At 39.9% G+C, this 8621-nt stretch overlaps 1 long non-coding RNA gene and 1 pseudogene across 3 annotated transcripts; one reads left to right on the plus strand and one right to left on the minus strand.

The window, feature by feature from the left end:
• Positions 1 to 609: 609 nt before the first annotated feature.
• LOC143304843 (uncharacterized) lies at positions 610 to 1569 on the minus strand. Of its 2 annotated transcripts, XR_013061478.1 has the most exons (5): positions 1437 to 1569; positions 1163 to 1216; positions 1018 to 1063; positions 854 to 942; positions 610 to 748 (listed from the first exon to the last, which is right to left on the minus strand). It is a non-coding gene; the product is annotated as an uncharacterized LOC143304843 (long non-coding RNA). The 2 variants fall into 2 exon arrangements; XR_013061477.1 differs by having other exon boundaries at positions 1018 to 1216.
• Positions 1570 to 2421: 852 nt separating this feature from the next.
• LOC143304846 (uncharacterized) lies at positions 2422 to 5028 on the plus strand (annotated as a pseudogene). The gene is made up of 2 exons (XR_013061479.1): positions 2422 to 2538; positions 2982 to 5028. The product of XR_013061479.1 is annotated as an uncharacterized LOC143304846 (transcript).
• The last annotated feature ends 3593 nt before the right edge of the window (positions 5029 to 8621 follow it).

Here is an 8621-nt window from a genome sequence, read left to right on the forward strand (position 1 = left end):
GTAATAATCGAAGAGAACATGGAACCAACATACGCAGAATATCTCGAAGACCTGTTCGATAAAATTAACACCGTACAACGAATGGCAAGAGAAAATTTAATAAAATCCAAACCAAGATCAAAAGAATATTACGACCGACGAATCAACCCCCAGGATTTTAAAGTAGGAGATTCGATATATTTACTAAAAGAACCCAGTAAAGGAAAATTCTCCGATCAATATACTGGACCATATAAAGTGCTAGAAATCCTGCAGAACCAAAACGTCAAGATTGAAGTAAAAGGGATTCCGCGAACAGTGCACTTAAACAAGCTAAAACTAGCGCATAATCGAAATAAACAATGAATAAAGTGATTTCAGTGGGCAACGTAGTGCAGTAGTGTATGTTGTAGTGCTGTTCGTCGAATAATACAGATATCGAACACCTAAAAGGAAAAAGGGAAAATTATTATATGTGTTTCAATTATTGCTTAAATATAAAACGTGTTAACTCAATGAACAATTAACTAGTGAAAGTGAAAGTTACCTTGTGAACAAGTGATCAACATACAAGAAAGTGTACGTGCAAGTATAGGTTATGGATCGTTGTTCGTGGAACATAATGTACGACAGCTACCTAAAATAAATGAATAAATTAGTCTCAATTGTCTCAGTGCAAAATACGAGGTTACTAAGTGTTATAACTATATTGTGGATAAATCAAAAGGAAGTGTGACACTGTTCGTCGAATAATACAGATAGCGAAAACCTAAAAAAGAAAAAAAAAAGGAAAATTATCATGTGTACTCCAATTATTGTTTGAATATACAACGTGTTGATTCAATAAAATTAAAAGAGTGAAAGTGAAAGTTACCTTGTGAACAAGTAATCTTCATACGAGAAGGTTTACGTGCAAAATAGGTTATGGATCTCTGTTTGCGAAACACCATGTACAACAGCCAGCTGAAAAATAAATGAACTAATTAACTTCAATTGCCTTAATGCAAAATACAACAGTACTAAATGTTATAACAATACTGTGGAAGCATTGCACTGTTCATCGAACAACACAGATGGCGGAAACCTGAAAAGAAAAGAAGTTTATTACAAGTGCTCCAATTACTGTTTGAATGTGAAACGAGCTAGTTCAACGAATAACTAAAACGGTGAAAGTGCAACTTACCTCATGAACAATTAATCACCATACAAGGAAGCGTACATGCATGAATTTCGCAGACTAACAAGAAGAAATAAAATAGTTGATAAAGTATAGAAAGCGGTTAGAAAATAATCAAGATAGATTAATTGAGAGTTAGTAATAAATGTAACTGGAGTAAAGGGATATTTGGTTATGTATTAATCTACGTAGTATTGTGATGTTAATTTGTAATGCACAATAGTGGTCGCACATACAATGCATTATATATATATATTAAATTAAATAAATTAAAAACCACCTTTATGACCACATATATAAGACGATTGAAGGCAGCCGTAGTAGAAGGCAGCCGTAGTAAGTATCCAAGGCATATCAAAGAATCGGATGATGTTGCGGGAACGATCCAGGTAAGTGATGCAGCAACGAAAGAGTAGAATCTGAAGAATTACAGACAATGTTAATCTAACAAGTAGATTTTAATCACTAATAAAGAAACCAATTCATATCATACACAAAATAATAGCAAATAGCAAGTACATGCAATAATAAATTAATAGGGAAAATAAGAAAGGTTAATAAACACAGGAATAGGTTAGAAATTAATCAAGATAGACTAACTAAATATTAACAACATGACTGAACTCGGTGCAAAAGAATAAAGTTACGCTACACAAAATATCTGGTAACACAATACACAAAAAACATTAACTAAATTAAACAAGACTTATATAAATGCAAGTCACGTATAATCAAAACAATGACTATCGAAATTCGATAACAATACAATCCATGCTATCACATTAAGGTAGCACACGGTATTGACACACACAATATCATGAAACACAAAACAATATTACAAAAACATTACTAAGTAAAATTATAGTAATTAACAATTAATTAACTATTTCAACGACACGCTACTGTTGACATTAAACCAACGCCATACCAAAGATACACGCGAGCGGCCATGTTGAAAAATTCGTCGCGCTCACATCCAAATAATAGCCAATAGAATGTAATACAGCATCATAATAGTAATGTTAGGTACTAATAAAAAAAAAAACAACAACAAAAAAAAGGGGGAGAGAGTTAAGGAAAATACATATAATAAATAACAACTAACATAATCATAACATATTATATATATTATATTATATACAGAGATACAGTATTCATACAAGGAACAGGTCCGAATGAAACATATATATATAAAAAAAAAAAAAAGAAAAAAAAATATATAATATATATATTAACTATTTTTGTATGTGTGTATAGAACTGATGGCGAATTCATCAACCATTCTCTGAACGACGGATGGAAGAACATGTAGATGTTGTCCAGACGTTTCACGAGGAATCCAGAGAGCATTTTGAATCTCTGCAGAAAATCCTTCCATGCATGTTCGTTTACAAAAATCTGACAGACATCGAAAGAATTTTTTTTTATTCCAAGGAATAGCAATCCGTACCGTAGAACTGTAAAGCACCTGTACGCCACTCACGAAATCAAATACTTTCGCTATCCACCTGTAAACAAATGACATTTATAACTGTGCATATAACTTTCACCTAATGTTTAACAATATATACATACACGCATGTTGTAAAGTAGGCGATATCTATTGATAATCTAAGTGACTCGTAAAATAAATCGTCATATTTACCATTGCACGCACATATATATATATATTCAAAGACAAGCTATAATTGTAATAAAAAAAAAATAATAATAAAAAAAACAAAAAAAACAAACTTTTTTTTTATATATTAATAATAATAATAAAAAGTTATTCTTATTTCTAATAAACCCGAGAGTAAGAAACGATTTAATAAATTGTTGATAGGAAGATGAACTGCCTAGTCATCGTACTCACCCTCATCAAAATAACACACGGCCTGGTAGGATATGACTGCAATGGCAACCACCTCAATGTTACCACTATCTCTCTAAACTCCATCGGGGACTGCAGCATACAGCCTACATTGACTGAAACCCAAGATATTTATATACAATTACTTCAACTCTCGGAATTTGAATTTACCAACGTAAGGCAATGCAAGGTGCAAATAACTCGAATTGTATATTACTGTGGCATGCACTCTCACACGTCGGCAGTGCATAACGGATTCGCCGAATACCTCCATGAAACAACCGCCCAACAATGCGCAAGGATGCACCAAGACGGCACGTTTTCACTCGGACCACAAAACCTTATAGTTGGCCTAAAGGATAATGCAACAGAAACAAGGTCGCTTGTCCTAGCCGGCAAGCTAACAGACGACAGCAGCTGCCAGGGAACACAGTATGTAGACCCATACGGGAGCTGGGAAAAGGTCGTCGTACAAGCAACAGTGAGGATAAGTTTAAAATCAGCAGTCGTGCCAGTACGGATCGAGGCGAACAAAATTCTACTGAAATCAGGAACGGTATGTACCTTTAGCGAAGGAAACTGTCTAGACGCTGAAGACGGATACACTTATTGGCAACCACAACCACCCTCACCATGCAAATTTGATCAGTACGATGTGCTATATGAAGGAATTGCTACAAAGATCCAAGAAATAAAAACCAACAGAGAATCAGCACAACCAGTTTACGCACTAACAACGCAGGAAGTAACATTTGCACTGACTAAAACCGGAGAACAGCCACTGTGTGGATATACCCTACTATCCACCGAACATCCCAAATTGTTCCTGTTAGAAACAACAGGAGGAAATACGTTCATCTCCAAAAGAAAGACAGCAGTCGAAAACTTGGACATATTCGCATACGTCAACTCAAAATTCATTTACGTAGAGAAACATATTAAACGACAAATGACAACATTGTACCATGATATATTGACACAAAGATGTACCACGCAGAAGAAACTAATAGAGAATGCTTTAAGCTTAGCAATCTTACTGCCCGATGAAATTGCATATACCATAACGAAAACCCCAGGACACATGGCCCTGATCGCAGGAGAAGCAGTCCACATAGTCAAATGCATTCCGGTACAAGTAAAGGTACGACATACAACAGAATGTTACTCGGAGCTACCCGTTTGGCAAGGGAATCGCACCGCATTTTTAACGCCAAAAACACACATTCTAACGCAACACGGAAACCACAGAGAATGTAGCGCGGTATTACCTACACTATACAATATCGACGGACTCTGGCACAAATTCGTACCAAAACCCATGGAAACAATTGCACCACAGGAATTCCGCCCGGATGTACGTCAAACGTGGCAATATTCAGCACCATCGTCGTTGGCCACGAGCGGAATATACACCCAAAAGGACCTAGATGCACTTCGGGACCACGTCATGTTCCCGGCAGAAAAATCTGCAGTTTTGAACACATTGGCCAGAGGAGCAACAGGAAAAACAATCGTCCCTGGAACAGTAAACATTCTGGGAATGATGGACGAAAACACATTAACGACAATAGCAAAAAATACCATATCAAGCTTATGGATTGGTTTCATGGAATTTGGAACCGTCAGTGCAGCAATATTTGGAATACTTGTAATATTTAAACTAATCAAGACGATAATAGATATAGCCATACATGGATACCAGTTACGTGAAACTTAGGGATGTGGAATCGCCCTATTAGGAGCAATATGCGGCTCAGTTACCCACCTGCTACTATACCTCAAAAGAAAACGAAATATCGATGATCAAACAGCACAACCTCAAGGGATATCGATAACACCGGTAGTCACTCAACAACCAACGCCATCTACATCCGTCTTGAGCGAACTCAGAGATACCATCAGTCAAATTTCCTTTGGAAATTTGAACTCCAAGGGCGGGGGTGTCACGTCCCGCGCTCCGCACGCGCCGTAACGAGAACAAGAAAACTATCCCATGCAAAACGCGCGAATAAAGATTTGAATGCACAAACGAACACACGGCGCTACGAAACTAAAGGAAGGATTAACAAGGCGAGGGCAACTAATAAATCCAATCAGTATAAAAAAAAATAATAAATGAAACCAGCTAACGGATTGAACGAGTTACGAACCAAACAAATAAACCGGGAAATAAGAATAACTACAAAAGGGGAAATAATTGAAACACCAGATATACATGTATATATAAATATATTTTAATCAATCAACTTGGAGAGTTACATATAAATATAAACATATATGCTAGACATGTAATGAACTAGTAAATACTAGAGTTAATGCTTATAATACTATGCAACAAATACAATATTATCAATTTGTTACGACCGTTCGAGGAAAACGCGTCAGCGAGAGGCGTAAATTCTCGCTACGATTCGGTGAATCGACGCCGCGAAGTAGTCGTTCCCCTGTTTCGATTAAGATAACAGAGGTGGTTAAATGAATATGACACAGTAGTAAGTTATATTTCACCGTTTATTCCAACAACTTATAACGAAGACAGTTACGCTGATGCGTATGTACGAGATGAGCGAGTGACTGATCTGCGGGTGTGTATACCCGGTGGAAGGATGTTGACCGTTCGAAGGATGTAAAATCAGTACTGTACTGGGAGACGATGATGTGTCGGAGGAAAGCTAAGGATGGGTGTGTCTAGCGCACGGGACCATCCGATTTGTTGGTGCCGATGTTATTTAGGAGAGTGAGGGAATAGGCTTCGTTTCTAATTGGTTAAACGAAGGGTCTTAACCGCCCTCGAGAGAAAGTGGTTAGTGGGAGGACAGTTGCAGCGTACGTGCGAAAAACCAACTTTCCTTAGTTAAGCCGTGGTAGACAATAGTCTTTGGAAATTCTTCCGAACCAGATGTTTGTTTTGTTTGAAGGACCTTTCCTAGGAAATCTATGAGATTTATGGAAGGTCCTTGAAACTATGGAGGATACGCTGCGAGTATCCGAAGACATCTGGTTGCCACATTGCCCGCGGTGTGTGGCCTCGGCTAGGTAGAGTGTTACGCGACGTAACATACTCCCCCCGTCGAGAGGGTACCGATCAAAAGGAAATTTTGGGTCCTTGGGGAAAGGATCCTTGGAAATTTTGGGAACATCCTCTAGTACCTTAGCCTAGATTTTATTATAGTTGTAATTGCTTAAGATTTGTAATAAGCGAGATTGGGTTCGAGGTGACAATCGGTCGCTGAACGTAGCCACGGTCACGGGATGGATGTTTTATCTAACGGAGGTCTGGAGTGGTTGTATGTGTTTTCCGAGAATTGTGGTTGTGGCAGCATGCGGCCTCGAGAGCGGGCCTAGCCACGTGTGATGTTGCCTCGGAGGTGCCGATGCAATGGGACATACACTTTGTATTAGTAATCAAAACTCCAGGCAGAAACTGCCTAGCAACGGCGTTTGGAACTTTCTCGATGCTTCCAACGAGTGTGCCTAGCAACGGCGTTTGGAACCTTCTCGATGCTTCCAAACGGGTATAGAAAACAAAATGCAATCGTACAGGGAGAAAAATCTCCACGAGGCTGGCATTCTTGCGATTGCCTTGGAGAGTGATACATCGAGCATTTTCGACGGTCGCATTTGCGTCTAAGTTAGTTTCGCTTAGTAAGGAGTTATCCCGGTGACCGTGGATTCGTTTGAACTCAAACATTGCTAATAGTATTATTTAATTTAATTATTCGTAGATCGTATTATTCATTAGGCTTAGTGTTTGTTAGACTTATTACTAGTTGTACCTATTATTTGTTAAGCTTAGTGATAGACCTGTATATACGTGTAATTAAAATCTCGGCTTTGTGAAACGATGGCTAGTCCACATGAAGAGTCGTCGCGCGTCCAAAATTCGAATCGTGATCCGACATCAGAAGTGGGATTAGAACCGTTTAAAGTGCTACAAGAGCAAATGGTCCTTATGCGCGAGTTAATTCAGACGCTAGCGCACAAACCGGGGGAGCAAAGACCGAGTACGGAATCTAAGGATGCAACGTTACCACGTTTTGACCCCGAAGGCGCGGGCGCCGATCCATCCGCGTGGTGCTCTCATGCTGATCTGATTTTAAAAGACCACCCGATGCAAGATAGTGCGTTACTTTCCGCTCTAAATCGCGCCCTAAGGAGTTCTGCTGCGCATTGGCTTTCACAAATGGTGCGCGGTGGAAAGCTTACCTGGCCAACGTTTAAGGAACAATTTCTTTCGCGTTTTGGTGGCAGAGAGACAGCCGATTCGGCGTTAATAAGGATATCCAGAGAACGACCGTCGGAGACTGAATCGCCGGGAGCGTACGGTAGTCGCCTCCGCTCCATGCTGCAGATGAAGTTGCAAGATCTAACGATGCCCGAAGTGATCAGTGCCCTCGCCCTTTATATACTGAGTTCACAAGATCGACGCTTTCGGCGACTAACGCTCGCGAATAATATCAGGACGGAGGATGAATTTCATGATGAAATGAGGATTCTCCCTTACAACGATCAGCCGACATTTTCGCCAAGAAATTCACTAACGGAACCTGAAGCTAAACGAAGCAGGCTATCAGTTCCTCGGATTAAGTGCTACCGCTGTGGTGCTCACGGACATAGGAGAACGGAGTGTCGCCTGCAAACACAAACGGGGAAGGAGCAGGATATACGAAACCCGAAGGAAAAACGACCAGCCGCATCGTCGAAGGTGACCTGCTTCAAATGCCACGAGGAGGGACATATCGCGCCTAATTGCCCATCATCGCGGAAAAGAAACTACGATTCCATTGACGAACGCCGGATCGACTCCTGTGTAGTGGAAGCTCCGGCTGGTAGATTAAGCCATCTGGGTGAGTCGTATCCATTTTACTTTGATTCTGGGGCCGAGTGTTTGTTAATCAAAGAGTCCCTAGCCTCGAAATTTTCGGGTAAAAGAATAACCGATGTGGTAGTGATGCGGGGGATCGGGAATACTTGTATTAAGAGTACACTTCAGATTTTGTCCACTGTTTGTATTAACGGTCTTACATTGGAGATAGTTTTTCATGTCCTTGCTGACGATTACCTAAAATACGACATCATAATTGGTCGCGAGATTTTGAGCCAGGGATTCGACGTAAATATCACGCAAAATAGCCTCGTTATTTGTAAAACAAACGTCGTTAACGCTTGTGGTAAAGTCGCGGAAGATGCGGTCAACATTAACGAGGTTGACACTGATGCGATCGGTAACGATAAAGATCGATTAATCTCTGTTCTCGAAAAATTTAAAGAATCATTCATTACGGGTTTCCCGCGTACTCGCGTCAGTACGGGCCAGTTGGAAATACGGCTAATTGATCCCAACGTCACCGTGCAGAGAAGCCCTTACAGGCTTAGCGAGGAAGAGCGAAGAATAGTACGCGAGAGAATAGAGGAATTAATTAAAGCACAAATTGTAAAACCTAATAATTCGCCGTTCGCGAGCCCTATGATACTCGTGAAGAAGAAGGACGGCTCAGACAGATTGTGTGTAGACTTTCGAGCGCTGAATAAAAATACGGTCGCGGATCGGTATCCCTTACCCCTTATTGCTGACCAAATCGCGAGATTGCAGAGTGCGAGATACTTCATTAG

This window comes from Bombus vancouverensis, unplaced genomic scaffold, assembly GCF_051014615.1.
Source record: "Bombus vancouverensis nearcticus unplaced genomic scaffold, iyBomVanc1_principal scaffold0059, whole genome shotgun sequence".
Lineage (NCBI taxonomy): Eukaryota > Metazoa > Arthropoda > Insecta > Hymenoptera > Apidae > Bombus > Bombus vancouverensis.